At 42.1% G+C, this 17,988-nt stretch overlaps 1 protein-coding gene across 1 annotated transcript in view; it reads right to left on the reverse strand.

Moving 5' to 3' along the window:
* The window catches only part of LOC120558669 (monocarboxylate transporter 1-like), a 32,799-nt gene extending 15,867 nt beyond the window's left edge, over window positions 1-16,932 (reverse strand). Inside the window, exon 1 of the mRNA XM_039799778.1 lies at window positions 16,764-16,932. The gene's annotated coding sequence lies outside the window, so the exon portion shown is untranslated. The remainder of the gene's footprint in view (window positions 1-16,763) is intronic.
* Between the last annotated feature and the right edge of the window lie 1,056 nt (window positions 16,933-17,988).

Raw genomic sequence — 17,988 nt, forward strand, 5'->3', positions numbered from 1 at the left:
GCATATACAACAGTTTAAACTTGACTTTAGCGCCTCTAACTGTTGAGTAAATTTGTCTCCAGGTAGAGAAAACTGGTCAATAGGGGTGTAAGAAAAAAAAAAAGAAGAAAAAAAAAAACGATAGACTTGAGTATCACAATATTTTATTTCACAATACTATCGATTTTCAAATTTTTAATTTTTTTTAAACGTTAAAAAATATTCATGTAAGACAGTGGTTCACGTTTATGTTGTGTTTAAACCCCCTACCGCTAGATGGCTATGCTGAGACGCACCACTAGTGTCCTTGCCCAACAGTGCCTAGCAGTGTCCATTTACATATAATGGACCAACAGATCCTGTGTCTCTGGACGGAGACCAGTGAAGGATATTAGAAGCACTTTTCCAGTGAGCGCTGAGCGTTACTGAGCAGCCTCCAACTGAGCTTGACGACGTAGATGTGACGTGAGCAACGTGTCTGAAAGTTGGAAGACTTCTGGTAGCTGTGCCAAGAGAAATCTCAATCATTCCCAATCTTACAGAGACGGAGAGCGTAGGTATATGTAAGGAGATAACATGGGCACAGGCTAATTATTGATCACTAACATGCTAGTTAACATTAGTAATGAAACTTAAACAGTTAATGTGAGTCAAAACTGCCTGCGAGCTTCTCCTGTACAGTAATTTCTCTACTATGCGACAGTAAGTCGCGTGGTTATGACCCAATCGTTAGCCTATTTTTACAAAAGCGTCTGCTACGGAGCCATAACGTGAGGTACAAGGTAATGGAGCCTTTTATACATTGTCGTGTTTCTTTAGAAATAAACAATGGACAAATAGAGTCTTTAAACGCTTCAGATGTAAAGTTATTCGCTGTCAAAGTGACGTCAAAATTGAATGAATCCAAATGCTAACGGGAGGGGATGGCTTGTTAGCATCAAAATGGCGCCATAGGAGCTACGCGTTCCGAGGAGAAGCTTACCCCCTTGGCATATAAAAATTTGATTTTCTGTGTACTAAATTGTTTACCTAAAGTAAACTTCTTTGACTTTTATGAAAATCATGTCTTTTTTTAAATATTAGTTTTTCTAAGATTTATACTTTAAAAAAAATCCCAATATATCGCACAGTATCGGAATATATTGCAATATATTTAATCGTGACCCGTGTATAGAGATACGCATCGTATCGCCAGAGTCTTGCCAATACACAACCCTACTGGTCAAACACAGTCAGTGTGTTTAGGCTAGGTTCGGTTTTTGAAAACGGAAATAATGCGCCGGCGCTGCGAGTCGTAGTCGTTGCTATGACACCATGCAACAAAAAACAGCAATGCCCGAATCAGCGGGCCATCGGCAGCACGGAGCCGGCAGTCCATCGGTTTTACTCCCCGCCGTGGAAGCAGCGGACATCGCCGATGGCTAAACTGAACGTCCATGTCAACGTTGCGTCTTGGCAAAAAAGTGGAGGGGCCCGAGCTGCCCCCGCTGGGACCGCTGGCTAACGTTACCGTTAGTTAGCGCGCTAATTCCACCCGACACTGGTTAACGCTCCTTAAATAATTAGGCGAACAAGTTGTTGGGCGGGAACACTGTGCATTCCTACGCTGTGACAAGAATGTGTAAATGAAACTAATTGAGAGGCCGATCGGTGTAAGGTTGATATAGGTCAACCAGAACAGAAAGCCAGTTTGTGCGTTGGCAGAGCGCCACCGTCATTCTTCCCCGTTCATGTATACGGGGACAACCGGCATAACCAGGTTGTTTACTAACCGGTGAGTTTCTTTCAGCCTGCACATGGCCTGTATGGTTCAGTTCCCAGGACTCTGGCAACAGCTCCTGTTTAAAACCGTAGGCAGCCGATTACAACAAAAAGGATCCGACTGTGTGCTACCTGCCCGGCACCAAATGACGGAAGGTTAGGAATTCAGAACTGGAGTAGACCATGGGAAATTCATTGAGAGACACGCTTGTTGATTCCACTTACACACCCAAACACACCAAAGAACCTGCATGTTGGTTTGGGTAAGTGTGTGAGTTACCACATATGTGATTGAACTCCACTTCAAGACTGCAGGAGCTGAAGAGGAAGACTGTTTAAGTAGAGATACAGGCCTGTTGATCGGCACTCCGTGGACTGCCAACATGTGGCGCACTTCGTCTTATGAGCTTAGCAGATGGGTTACATTACTACACACAAACAGATCTGTGCCACGATTCCTGAAAAGGAAGCCACCGTATATTGGCCAACACCATCCAGTTTTTACTTGCATTAAATCATTTAACCTAATGACAGTATATAGCTAGAGGCAAACTCTTCTGGACACACACTAATCCAAAAACACAGTACCTGACAGAAACGATCTGACGAGAAAACGCAAAAGTGGCATTGCGTTATCACTTTTTATTCCGCGTTTAGAGGGAATCTGCGTGCATATGGTGACGCAAAAGGTGTGTGAAATTCAATGTAGTATGCACGCCAGGCGGCTAGGTGATAGCGTGACGCACTGCCACACACCACCACCAAGTCCCGCGCACCTGCGTAGGAACCTTCCTTCTACTTCTCTCCCCAGTAGCGCGAAACCAAAACATGGCGAAGCAAACAACAAAAGCTGACAATTGTTGTCTGGACGGAAAAGGAGGTGGCACAACCGGGGCGTGGACTGGGAGTCCTGCCAGTCAAACTATATAGACATATGGACAGCAGTATCCTGTACCTGGAGGGACGTCCTATCCACACGAGAAAGACGGCATCTGTAAAAGTCCGATATCATCAAAAGCTGAAAGCCATCCGGACCAAGTATAGGCAGGCTGTGGATACCCAACGGCGGAGTGGCCACGGGCGAGTAATCACTCTATATGTTGATTTATGTTATGAAATACGGGGTGGGTCGCCGGCCACCACAACAATAGAAGCTGCGGACTTTTGCATTTTTACCCTTTAGATGGGAACGAGACGGTGGAGGTTTAACTTTTTTGCGTTTTTAAGCCCCAAAAACGCCGGCGCCGTCTAAACGAAAGGCACATCTGATAAAATATTTTTACGTTTTCACCTGTGAGCGTTCTAATGTAAACAGGGCCTGAAACTCACAGCGAAATACTGCATGAATTGTGAAAGGTTCATCATGACCACAAGAACTGTGATGCAATATTGGAAAGATTGATGCAGACTTGAAATATTGGATGACCTTCATAGCTCCCGCTGCCTTAAAAAAAGCTGAGAGCATACTCAGAAGATCCATCTCACCCCGGACACTCTCGGTTTGAACTACTGCCCTCAGGCAGATGTTGTGGGACATTTAAAGCGCGAACAAACAGACTGAAAAACAGGTTTTATCCGAGCTCCATAATTAAACTTAATGCCATTTAAACAGGAATCATGCAGCGAATGTCTTGTTTGTGTGGTATGCCTGTGTTTTTGTATTTTAACTTTCCTTTTTAACCCATTTTTATAGTGACTTTAGAGACTTTCATGTATATACATACAGATATTTATTTTCCTGCTTTGCACTTTTTACTGATGTTTTGCACTGGGAGGACTGCATTCAGTTTCATTGTTCATGTACAATGACATATAGACTATTCTAAGATGCAATTCACCAGAATTAGAAGCTTCAACCCAGAGAAACAACAGACGTTACTATCAACTTAGGACGGAGTTATCTGAATTTAGCAAATAGCAACAAAAAAAAAAATACTCCCAACTACAGATTTCACAAAAGCTTTTAATGATGAAATGTAGAAGGTCTTCTGGGGCGAGATAATTAGCATTTTTAAATTAGTCTTTTCATATAGGATTAGTTCTTTTATTACAGAGATGAATTATCGCTGTACATTGCACATATTTATAATGTAAACTGAGCTTTTGCACATTCCTTGGTCACAAAAAAGCCCAGATATACATGTATTGTTTATTTTTTCATATTTTTAATGTCAACCCTCCGACTTTATATCTCCGTTTCTGGACTTGTGCAGTACTTGCTTTTCATACATTTATTTTTATTATTATAGTTTATTGCACCAAAATACCCAGAGAAATTCCTTGTATGTTAAAATCTACTTGGCAATAACTCAATAACTCTGATTTATTTATTTCATGTACCCAATAGACAAAGACTCCTGACTATAGTCAACAAATGACGCGAGTAGCACACCTAAGACCAACAAAACAGTCAAACGGATGACGTCAGAAACCAAACAAACAGTCGGAATGCGCACACCACAAGCATACAGGCAGTTCCACTTCCTCAAATCTGTTGGTGTCTGTGTACACGCACAGTCACATCAGCAACCAAACAGACCGACTGTCTTCAGTGTATAATGTAACAACAGTGTGTGTAAGAAATGTAATTTCCCCTTGGGGGATCATTGAAAGTATGCATTCTTCTTCACACGTGCACTGCAAACCTAAAATTAGCTAGACATTACCCGGCAGAGATGGATGTGAGAAAGCAAAATGTCCAAATCGGTTAGACCGGACATCAAACGGTTTTCACCCCGCCAGCTCCCTAGTACAGAGTCCGTGTCATCTCCGATTGAGCCCAAAGTGTGAGAATTCACAGCAAGCGAGTGGGCGTGTTGATGACGTTTCTATCATGCGGCTGGCGCAAAACCGGAAGAAAACAAACATCCGTGGGTGAAGAAGAAGAAGAAGAAGTCACACAAAGAACCCAAAGAATCGGGAACTTCTGTCGGTAAGTGAATGAGAGCCAAACAACTCCAAAAAACCCACACCACCATCAACAGAAATCAATGCAGGCCATCTGTGTGAGGTGTGTGTATGGTTATGTGTATTTATTCAGCAGAACATGTTACTGTTAATGGTTAGTAAGTCAGGAGATTTTAAGTCACTCAACCCTGAGCCCAGTCACGAAGCTTCAATTTATCCAAACAGACATAACATCATTCTCTGTTCCTCTATAGACACTACAGAAGCAGTTGGCCAACCTTGAAATCGTGCAAGGAGGCAATTAAAGCCAACTAAATGCCACGCTACTAAGTCATCCAGGGGCCAGAATGTATAACTGGCAAAGGCTTGCCTGCACCTCTCACGTTGCTCACAGGAGGGGTTTGCCCAATAGCTCTTCCTTCAGTGACGTTACTGACACGCAGCTACACAGTATGCCTACTCTCACACGCTGGTGCAAACTAGGGATCGTCCCATACTGGTTTTTCAAGGGAAATACCGATTATTAGTAGTTAATGAAACCCATAGATATTTGGAACTGATCTGCATATACAGTGAAAATCATGTCAAAATTAAGATTTTGGAAAGTTCCAAAAATCTAACAAAAAAAAAAAAACAACGTATTTAATAAATTTGAATCTTTCAGCAAAATACCCAGTAACAGAGAGTCAGATAGTGTTGTGGGCGGGACATTAAGTCAGACTCGGTGGGGAGTCAAACCGAAGCAGAGGGACAGACGCAGAGGTGTAGCCGAGCCGAAGTAGACCACTTTTTAATTCATTAACTTTATCGGTTAGCAGGCAAATAATACGCAGATACAGATAATCTACCAAAAAAAAAAAAAAAAAAAGGCCCGATAATCGGTCTATCCCTAGTGCAAACACTCGCTTATCTCTCCAGGTGCCACTGGAGCTCTGCTTGACTAAACCTTGGATTTGTTCCACTGGAGCTACACTTTAAGGAGGTGGGGGGGGGGGGGCGTGACGTGCACATTGGTGCTAACCAAAGCAGCAGTATGCTAAGCATCCGTTACATAACGTCCTGTAACCTTTGCTGCAGCACGGCCTTCCTGCACGGACCAGGACCCGTGAGGACTACAGGAGTAGGACCGCCGCAGCCAGTCCTCCTTTAGCTCTGACGTGGAGCACTCGGGACCAGACTGCATTCACTCGCATACAAAACACACTTTTCTCAAGGGAGTTACCTCCAATGTTATGAATAGTATAGACCCAACAATGAACCGAGAAAATAATCAGCAGATGACAACTTGCAACTCGGACGAACATAAAATAGAAAAGAGGTTCGTCTTTGTGAACTGAAGAACATTCAAAACAAATAATCTGTGTCTCACACACACACACACACACACACACACACACACACACACACACACACACACACACACACACACACACACACACACACACACACACACACACACACACACACACACACACACACACACACACACACACACACACACACACACACACACGTTTAATAAATGGAGAAGCTGGATGACGCTACAATATTCAAGTTCCTCTCTCCGTTAGGTCTCACAAGCAATGTGCCCACTGTGCCTAAAGAAGCGACGTCACTGCTGATCTCAGCGGTCTGGTCACGCACAGTCATGCAACCTCTTTTTTAGGTCACACAAGGAAATGGGGCAAACACAAGCACACCCATACAGGCGTTGATGTATGCATGTGTGTATTCCGTATGGTGTGAATTTTATTAGCGCTGGTGTACCAGAATGTGTGCCAGGAAAGATCAGGAAGACAAAAACTGTGTCGGTCAGTCTTTCATCACTCCAGTTATGATGCTGAAATAAAGCTTTAATTAAAATGGTTTCTCAATGAGAGACTTTGAGCCAAACCCCAAGTCTGGACTTGGCAGGATTATAATGTGTCCCTGTATTATTCTTGACAAACTGGTGCTGAAATCTAAGGTCTTATAAAAGCTTATATAAAAAAGGCTGTCATGTGACCTGCCAGTTGAACTGATGTCAATCAGAATTTTAAAGACTATGCGTCATATAACCCTTTCACTGTCTACACTTCAGTGTAACCTAATAACCCATTATTAGGACACATTTAGAATTATAAATCCAACTTAAAGAGCAACTTTATACCCGCAACACCATGACTATTGGCACTCTCAACCCTCTCACAGCTCAGATTGTTGCTCCGGGGTCCCTCTTTATTATCCCCCCGGCAGTCGTCCAAAAAACTCATAACAGCGTAGTCACAGGCATCTCTTGATTTAACTGCTACTCTGGCTGGTAACGCCGACCATGGTGTATTTTTGTATTGGCTGACATGCGAAGCAGGGACAGTGAGTTCAGTCCACCTGAGGGTTCATTGCAATGCGAGCTTAGCAAGGCTCTAGCAGACGCAGCAGATGTCCCGGAGAGGGACAGAATAAGGCATGTGGGCGAGCACAAGGGAGGTTGTAGTAGCATTTCTACTAATGCTACTCTGAGAGCTGCGTGCTCTCAATGTAATTTCATATTTCCTATTACAACTCCAAACTCTCCACAAAGCTGAAAGTTGACTTCTCTAGGCTATATTTATATGTTGTGTGGGATGGATGTGTGTGTGTGTGTGGGGGGGCAACGTGCTAAAACAGTCAATTAATGAATCAATTCGTTGAGTGAATCATTTTTAGAGTTATACCTTGATTTAAAAAGTAACACGCCGACTTATTGGGACTTTAGCTCATTCACCGTAACCCCCAGAGTTAGACAAGTCCATCCATACCCTTCTCATCTCTGTGCGTGCTGTAACTCTGTCTGACGCCCCCAGTGCTAGCTAAGCCTAGCACAGATCCTGGAGGTAACCGGTTCCAACTAGCCTACTGCTCCCAATAAGTGACAAAATAACACCATTTATCTATTTACATGTAGTGATTTGTATAGTCACAGCGTTGACAAATAACAAGGTCACTATGCTTTTACTATCTAGTAATTGCTGACTATTACTCCAACTCTGAGCCAATTCTCTGCTCCTCACCACGGGGCTTCAGGTGCTGCGAGCAAATCACTCCGCCCAAGTAGCAGAAGTAGCAGTGCTTTGCCTTTCTGAGAATATAGTTCCCAGTTTATATACGGTTAGAAGACTGCTGTGTCTCATGTGACCTTGTTATATTTGTACATGCTGTGACTATACAAATCACAGCGCGTAAACAGGAACATGTTGGTGTTATTTTGTCACTTATTGGGAGCAGTAGGCTAGTTGGAACCGATTACCTCCAGGATCTGTGCTAGGCTAGGCTAGCGCTGGGGGCGTCAGACAGAGTTACAACACGCACGGAGATGAGAAGGGTATGTATGGACTTGTCTAACTCTGGGGGATACTGTGAATAAGCTAAAGTCCCAATAAGTCGGCGTGTTCCTGCAACCTTGTCGTCGGGGACTTAACTCAGGACCAGGAGTTGCCTACGAACCTAGTAGAAAGGTCATCCAGAGTCCAGGCTGACATGGAAAAACCAGCCCTCTCAATAACTCATGGGACAGGGGGAATAGGGAGGGGAGGTAGGTCATAACCAGATATATTTATCCATGCTGCACAGTGAAGCCAAATTTAGCAGCATTAAAAAAAACGGGACAGGATAGACTTATGCTTCCAAGGAAATTTTAAAAAAAGACAATGGGACATTCAACAAGGTAAGAACATCCAGTTAGTACAGTCCGTGATCCTAAATGTAATTGAAGATCCCCACTAAACAGCGATTGTCCAATCATAGCTCAGCAAACGTAACTAGGCCTGTCAAGCTTTGAATTAAATCGACATGCTGGAGAGGTGTGCACGGGGCTCTGGTAGTAAGAAAGATGCCGTGTTTAAAAGAGTTTCAACTGTCGATTGACTTAACCTCCTCAAAACCAAAAATCACAAGAGCAACACTATAAGCAATGGTTTAAATACAGTTTGTTTGCTAGAATGTAAGCTGCAAATTTTAGCGGGTATTTATATACAGTCCCTCCAGAAAAACGTGATTATGCGATCGCATAATTCAATGCATAATCAGCCAAAGTCCGCATATTTATGCAGGGGCCGCATTTTTTTCAAATACGCCGCACTTTCGCCGCATAAATTGCCGATTTCCACGCAAAATATGCGGGGCTTGCACGATTTCATAATCCCCCAGTGTTTCCTCTATGTTGATTGGCAAGTGGCAGTCCGCCACGGTTATATTTCTCCCGCCACGGTATCAGAAATATATATACAAAAAGCCGTCTATCAGCAGTGATTGTAAAGAGCGCGTCGACGGAGAATAGCGCGCAGCTTCTGCGTGAGAGTGGGCACGCGTGCCACTCGGAGAAAAGGGAGACAGAAAAAAGAGACAGGCTGTCCGGAGGACCCGGTTGAGATGGCATGTGTGCATTCTTTACAACTGTAAGTCGTATAACTTATGTTGTCAGTTCATTTAAGCCTGTATTAGTCTATAGTTCTTGCACATTTTGCTAGCTAAATTGCACGTGGCTGTTGATTCTTGATATCATATCATGGCATAGTAGGCTAAACCGTGATTATTTCATACATTCATGAAACATATTGGGGGGAAATTCATTCAACATAATTCACAGCCAAACAACAATTGAAAGTATGTTATTTGAACATTTATAACCTAACCTAACCTGGCAGGCACTGCCTCCGATTTGGTGTCTGCTGCGGTGCGCAGCGCTGCTCGGACCGTGCGCCGCTGCCTTTTTTCTCCTCCATAAACTCCGCTCTCAGCTCCTCTGCCAGTCGCTGCATGAACTTCCTCCAGGACATTTTACAGCTGGTGCACTCCTTGGAGAGGATGCGTGCAATGATTCCAGCCAGTTGTAGCATGTATAAAGTTATACGAACACGTAGACAGCTACCGTCTACGTGTACCGCGCCTTTCACAGAGCGAGCGCCCGGTGCTTTTCTTCTGATTCAGAACCGAGTCCATCCATGCCGTAGCCTACGTTACCGACTCTGGCTTCGGTGATGCCCACACTTGTTACTCGAGATCGCTAGTTACGTTTCTCTGACAGAGACTATGATTATTACTAAACAACCAAGATGCATCTTCAACCACGCAAAAGATTAAAAACAAAACCGCGAAAATCCGAGCGGTCAATATGACAGTATGGCCAAAATAGGTCAAAGTGATTGTATTTTCTTTGCCTTTTGTATAATGTACAGTATATAAAAACTATTTTAAATGAAAATACAGACTCTTTTAGGAAAAGTCAGGTACCAGCAGGATTGTATTTTTTTTATTTAGCAAAGTTATTACACATATAAATTTCAAAACGGTCAAAATGACCGTCCTGGCCATTCTAGTGTAACCCAGCCTTGGAGTTTTTTTTCCAAAAGCAAAGAAAAACCAAATGCACACTGCAAGGCTGCCAACTTTGCCACTGAGGCAAATATGCAATTAGTTTCATTGTGAATGGTTTTATACTATAGCCTAGGGCTGGGCGATATGGACCAAAAGTCATATCCAGATATATTTTGGCTGAATATCGATATACGATATATATCCCGATATTTTTTTCCGCGAAGTGAGAGCAAATGTTCAGTCAAAGCCCAAATCAAATATGACATGTCACAAGTAGTTTCATAGAAACAGTTGCAAAATCAAATAAATAATAAACCGGTTTCTTCACCTGGTTCATGATTAAATGCTCAGCTGTTCAAATAACAATAAAATGTAAACCTAAATACTGTATAACAGGAGTAACTTTTTTGAAATCAAAGCTCCATAGGCTATTTGTGATTCGTTCCAAAGGTCAATTAAGCTTTTGATATTAATATAATCTACTTTGTTCAAAATGTAATGCCTCATGCCTGTAAGCCTAGGTTATAGTCCCATTCTTCCACTTGATACTGCTTCCACTTAAGTAAACTAAAAGATGAACTATCGACTACAAAACAAAGAAACTAATTAATGTGTTAAGAATATTTATTATGATCGGTTCACAGATCTGAGTCCAAACGGAAGTTTAAACAGACTGAAATGTCCAGGCTCATTCCTCCACTATTTATTTCTGTATGTATTTATGCGTTACATGTAATTTTAACGGGCACTGAGCTCCAGATCCTGCAGCCGCAGACGGTCGCTGCCCCGCTGTAGCTTCTTTCCGTCCGCCTGCCGCCGGCAAACTTAGTGGAACTTTCCGCCGATATCGACATACAGTTCGTCCTGGACTACGTGTAAGATCCTACCGATCACCACTCTGTCTTTGGCTGGTCCGATCTGGATCAGCGGGGACCGGCGCAGCAGCGAGGCGAAGCTGTGTTTTTGCCCGGGGGAAGAGAGCGGCTGCGGCCGCCACGGGGCTCTCTCCGCCTCGGCGCTACGCCGGAGCTCAGATTGCTGGTCGGGCGGCATACATAATCATAAAACACATTGTCACCTGTTAAATGTTATCCATTGCGGTTTGTTCTTTTCATTTCCTCTATTGAACATAATTAAGCAGTACAAAAGTCCGGCATCTTTATCGTTGATCTGAATGCTTCGGACCCCTGTTCCAAGATGGCGGCGGGTTTTGACGTATGTTTAGAACCTCACGGCGACATATCTATGGGAGCAAGGATCACATTTGAACTATATCGATATATGCGATATGGTCTAATTCCATATCTCATTTAAAAATATATCGATATATTTGTTTATATCGATATATCGCCCAGCCCTACTATAGCCTACTTTGGGTTTTGGTTTCCCTATGAAGAATTTCTTGTAAAATTCATTTTGTAGACCTACAGTTCAATCAAAACAAAATGAAAATATGCCTCATTGTGTGTGAACAGAGGTGAATAAATATATTAGTTTGTGTTGCAGCGAAGTGTCAGTTCTGTTTAATACGTAAAACATTTGCCGGGGGGGGGGGGGTCCAACAGATCTGCCCCCACTGCTAAAAAAGAAATCCTAGAGGAAACACTGTCCCTGCATTTTCGTTGCAAAAAAGTCACATATATATCTTAGCAGAAAGTTGAAAATATTGCGTTTACTTCACAAAAGAGCAGCCATTTTCCCCTGTTGCCATGGGAACGTTATGAAGTAACGTAATTACGCGACGTGAACATCATCGAAAAGCAGGATGTTGGGAGAATGAATAACTTTTTTTTCTCTTTTTCATCAAACCGCAGTTTTTGCAAGTTCCCGCAATTTCATCGCATAAAATTGCATAAATATCCTGCATATTCCATCGCATTTTTTAAGAAAACGTGCCGCTTAATCAAGGATTTTGGCCCGCAACAACCACAAAAAAAAATGGAATACAAGAACAATACTGTTTATTTAGCTTAATTGGCTAATGTTTGCTTAATTAGCTAGATATTTCTGATATAATATGCTAGTCACAGCCAACAAAAATCTAAATGGCCGTCGGCTAGAATTGAGAAGCCTTCTTTTGTTGACCTCAGAATTCAAGGAGCCATTATTTACTGAGAGTCGTACGTCTGCCACTGTAAACTGTATGTGCCGTGTGAGAACAGAAAGCTTGGCAGGTTTAGCAGCAGTAAACAACTTTGTAGACATTTTGAATATCAGAGGCAGACAGGACCCACATCAGTTGCACAGAGTTGTTTAAACTGGAAAAAGATGGGGGGGCGGAGGAATCTGATATTCACTTTTCAACCTGGACTTAAATGGGAAGCAGGCTTCCCCAGTAGGAGATTGGATTTATGTTGCCATCTCCCCTGATGTCCCACTGCTCTGTGCTGGAGCTCAGTTAGGGGTGTGTGTGTGTGTTTAGTGTGTGTGTGTGTGTGTGTGTGTGTTTAGTGTGTCTGTGTGGGTCCCAGCAAAGCAGGACAACTCCTAAAGGAGTTATCAATGAGGCCATTCATTCTGCAGAAACAAAACGCTCCCTTCACTAAAGTGTGTTGAAGGAATTACGGAGTTACCTGAAATCTCGTATTAAACAAGAACAAATGCTTTCAGCAGATGAAATGTTAGAACTTAAATTTTTTTTTTTTTTTTAAACATGGTTACGGTTTCTGGGACAATTGACAGACCTGACAATTATAGGGTTCAACTCAAGGACAAATGCTGTCACAACAATGATAAAAAAAAAAAAAAAGGCTGTCTGTTTCCTAAATCTACATACGTAGTGCACAAAAGACAGGATACTACAAGCCACTCTTACAAAACCCGTGATTATTGGGAAGGGAAGGAAGGAAGCAGGGGTGGAGTTAGTGAAATTTGACAGAGTCATCATGACTCTGTCAAATATCTTCATTCACGTAACTAAACAGTAAAACACACAAATTAATAAATATATTTAAAAAAAAAAGGCATAAGGGATTATTAGAGAACACGACACAAAACAAAACCAAAAAAATATATTACAAGAGTCAATAAAATGACGTTCCATCATATGTCCATTTACCAATAATATTACACATTTGTTAATTGAAAGAAATTAAAGAAAAAAAAAAAAAAAAAAAAAAAAAAAAAAAAAAAAAAAAAAAAAAAAAAAAAAAAAAAAAAAAAAAATATGTTTCATTAAAAAAAAAAAAAAAAAAAAAAAAAAAAAAAAAAAAAAAAAAAAAAAAAAAAAAAAAAAAAAAAAAAAAAAAAAAAAAAAAACAGAAAGGTAGGTTATTTATTTGTATTCAGGTTACTTGTATTTAGGTACTTCCGACATAGTATTACGTTTCATTTCGTACTTCAGCATGTACACTGGCCCCTCCCCCCAACAGACAAGAGGTGTGTTAATGCCGCATTCCATTTACCTCGGAACTCGTTTTTTAGGAGGTCAAAGTCGGAAACACGCCTCCTGACCTTGGATTTACGAGCTCAGAACTCGGACAACCTCGCAGTAGCCCGAGTTCAAAATCCAACATGGCATCATGACTTTGCGTAAATATATACGCCACTTTCATAAAGCCAAATGGCGTGTTATTTTACGCCATTTTCAGCTATCCATGTGTATGATACACGCTGGATACAGCTGATGTAAACAGACCCACCGCGGGCCTCACCACGCGTTCGCGGCGTTCCTGACGTACTATCGCGAGAACAACGTCACACGCCTGTTAAGAAAAAAAAAAATGGTTGAGTTTAGGAAAAGAACACAGGGAAAGGCTTTAGTAACAAAACAGTGACAAAAACACGGAAAATAACGACAAAAACACGCTTACGACAACAACAAATGGTTGGGTTTAGGAAAGAAACATTGGGTAAGGCTTATTCAAAACAAAAACTTAAAAAACAAAAACGGCAAAAAACGGACGAAAAATCGCCAAATCGCAACACGTGGGGCGCGAACCCGGCTCTCCCAGTTGAAAGTCCTGTGTTTTACCCATCCGCCACCCAACCTACCTCCTTACCCGATCCCCCGTTCCTTTATACCACTCGCTACGGCGGAAATCGACTCGCAATATAGGCCAATGGCGGCCAATTTGCGTTGATATACACGCAAAAATGCGTCTTGATAATACGCAAAAACGGAATACAAATTGGCGTGTCATACATACGCCAATTCATGAGATCAGTCTGCAAAATCCAACATGGCTGACCCCTATATCAACAGTTGTGAAAGCTGCAGTAACATAAAGTTATAAGCACTTCTGTCTTATTTGGGTCACTAAATCACACAGGCATGTCCAACTTCTGTCTGTGGACGTGCTGTTACGCTGTTTGCATGCACAAAAAAAACGGCGTAATGCGTTATCATCAGCTGGTACTGCTAACAATAGCTAACCGGGCTAGTGTTAATGAAAACCCGACTTTTTAAATAGAACGCATTCAACTCAGGTATGACGTCATTCCCAGTTCCGGCTTCCGAGTTCTGAGGTAAATAGAATGCGGCATGAGTCTATAATGCAAGTAAAAAAATAAATAAACAACTACAGTTTGAGGGCTCATTCCTTTTCCCCAAATCTAAATAAAAATGGTGAAATGTAGCAGCGATAAGAGGCAGGGATGTTTACTGTACGGGACTTTCACACCGCTTCAAAAACGACCGAGAAGTCTGACCACCGGTTACATGACCGGCCACTGAAGGGTGACAACTGGTTGCGTTTCTCCAAAAGTTGAATCGGAACGTTCTGCCAGAGGCCCCCCTGCCCCAGCCTAAATTAATTAACCCCCATTCCAAATGAATGGGAAGACTAGAACTTTTGCCGACAACTGCCTGAGTGGATCTGAACGCAGCCTTACTCATTATCACTCTACTTTCGCACACACACGCATACAGTAAGAGGAAACACCGGCACACCACCGACATGTCTCCACTCATTTGTTGTCCCTTAAACAAAGCCTCAGGCCTGATCAACGTTCATTAGCTCGATAGTCTGCAGAATCTCTTATCTCGAAAAGCTAGAAACCACCTCTACTCACTCACTGATAGATAGATTTTTATTGATCCCAAAAAATGGGAAATAACGGTGTTGATGCATCCCCATTTCAGCCCAATACATTTAGGATATGGTTACCATGCCAACAATCACTCACAACAGTAGCAAACAAGGAAAGCGTCGAGTCAGCACTGGTGAATAGACAATTATGTGTCAGGATGCTTTTCAGCTTTTCCTGGCACATAATAGCAGTGAAGATTATGCAAATCAAGATTGCACAATGTGGGCGTATTGTCCACCTACAGTCGAGATTGGGTGCCAACCAATATCCTGAGTAGGTAAGCACAAGGAAAACCACAACTGGATAGGTCAATATTGAAGCAGCAGCATTAGTAACCTGGTGAGCAGATTGCCTGAGAGCAGAAACTTTTAAAACCCCTACTCTATTACGTAATACACTTAGATCTGCCAAATATAAAAACATTTTTAAAATGTCTAAAAACTGCCAACACATTGATTTAACTACTCTGCCATCTACAAGTGATGTTAGAAGAAATAACTAGCTGTACGCCCTCCAGAGAAGTCAGAGATCAGAGGACTGGCGCTGGTACATTCATGCACTCACCAAATCTAACTTTGGAAAGCAGGGTGGATGTTTCCATGAATCCAGCTCCTGTGCTTTCTCTACAGATCACCCTGCTGCTACACAAATGGAACAGGACAGCAATCACTCACTTTCAGAGAATAACCCTCGGTTAATAGACAACAAGCAGCTCTGGCTGTTTTTTTCGGGGGGGGGGTACAATGGGGGACTGCACGGGAGGCAGCGCATGTGGCTGTTTTGTGATCTTTCCACTGAACTAGGACCATTGTTGAGGGAAGTTGACATTGATCGTCGCTGTAATATCTCCCTTACAACGTAACCTTTGAATGAAGTCACATTCGACCAGACATATGTAGCCTAGTTAGGTTAAACCTCCCCTGTATTTGATCACGCTGAATCCTTTACAATGAATGAATGAATCTTGACCTATTTGCATTAACTCCCACCTGGGTGTCAGAGGAGGATTCTCACCCCCCTGGCTGATAGCTATCGTCTTGAGGACAAAAGCCATGTGAAAGAAACTACCCTGGGGGAGGAGGGGGTGCAAAGCAAGAGAGAACAGCTTAGCATCGGTGTGCATACTACAAACCAACCTTTGTCTTGTGTACCACGCTCTGAACATTAAAAGTCTGACAATACTGCAAGAGATTTTTGACTCCTTCCTCGTTATCAAAGAGGGCTTAAAAAATTGCCACGGCACCCTCAAAAGAGCCAGCATGTGAAAAAATAAAAATAAATCACTCAGCTTTGTGCGAATAGAAAACACACCAGGCAGCTGCGGTCAAACGCACTGCAAGTGGAAGTCAAAGTCCAAGATCACCTCTCCTCTGGGTCGGATGCGGACAGTTCAGACTCGCTGACTTCACTTATGGATGTAAAAATAGCGCCAGCATCACGCCACGGTGAATGGGACTAACGTTACGTCGGTCGGTGGAAAACTGCCCTATAAAGCCGGCGGGGTTTATTTTAAAGCATGTGCGCCCCTGTCGTAATGAGACCAAATGAGAACGACAGCGGAAGCAGAGATAAGACGATACACTGGCGAAGCTAATGGAGGCGTGAGCTAGCTAATTTACAACTTACAAGCGATGTACTCAGCACACGTTGAGATGTTAAGTCAACAGAAGAAAAAAAATAGGTTATTTTTTTTTCTTTCCCAACAGCAGTATCTTTGTCTCGACGGTTAGTCCACCACACACTCGTTCACTCACCGGGGTTGTAGTCGGTAGTTCGGCTGTGTCCGGTAGAGGCTCAGTTCGGCTGTGAGTGAGTGTCTCCCGTGGTGTCCTTGCTTGACAATGGCTACACGCTGATCCAGCAGCAGCTCGGGGTAGGGTAGGGTACCAACCGCAGACTGAAGCAACTTCTGGGATGGTGATGATGATGATGACACTACAACCAGCGCGCATGCGTATGAGAGCGTGAGCGGCAGTAGAGGAATGATTAAACGCACGTGCGTGTAGATGGTGGAGAGGGACGCCGGTTTAGCGATATATATATATATTGTATGACTTTCATTCAAACGTTTTTTGTGCAAAACATTTCGTACTTATGTCTACAGTAAGCGCAATACAAAATTGACATAAAAGTAGCCTATGATTCACGACAGAAATATGCATAAGGAGGGAAAGAAAAAAATAAAAGTAAAAAAAATAACATGACGTTAAATATAAACAGGTATGATATTGAAGAGTGGCATAAAGTAATAGTTTTGCTTATTTTTTTACAAACTTACATTTTCATTCAGCTTACTAAAGTAAAAGTACAAACGTGTTAGCATCAACCTATACTTAGAGTACCAAAAGTACTAATTATGTAGAAAAGCCCATTTCAGAATCATATCATATTAATGTGTATTTAACTTTAATGTTAGAGCTGATAAAGGAGGTGGGGCTAAATCTAACTACTTTATACAGTATAGCCTACTGCTGGATGGCATTATGCATAATAATAATAATAATAACAATATAATTAGTTGATTTATATTTAATACAAATAATATTAATTTAGCAAAGTAACTAAAGCTTTCAAATAAATGTTGTAGAGTAAAAAGTACAATATTTTCCTCTAAAATGTAGTGGAGTAGTACAAAGTAGCATGAAATGGAAATGCTCAAGTGAAGTACAAGTTGTACTTAAGCACAGCACTTGGGCAAATGTACTTAGTTACGTGTCACCACTGAGTGAAAGTACAAAAGTATTATCAGGAAAATGTGCTTAAAAGGGTTGCAAGGTAAGTACTCAATGTAGAGACATATGAGTTCATATGATTTAACATACTAATATGGATATATATAGGCTATTATTGTGCCACCTCTCTGGCACAGACATTGTGTTGGGAAACTTTGTAAGCGTCAGAAGCCAGTATTTCTCTGCAGGTCCATTTCATTTCATTTCATTGCATCTATATCGTTTGATGTGTCAACACACCCGCATG

The sequence above is a fragment of the Perca fluviatilis genome, chromosome 5 (genome assembly GCF_010015445.1).
Source record: "Perca fluviatilis chromosome 5, GENO_Pfluv_1.0, whole genome shotgun sequence".
NCBI classification, from domain to species: Eukaryota; Metazoa; Chordata; class Actinopteri; order Perciformes; family Percidae; genus Perca; species Perca fluviatilis.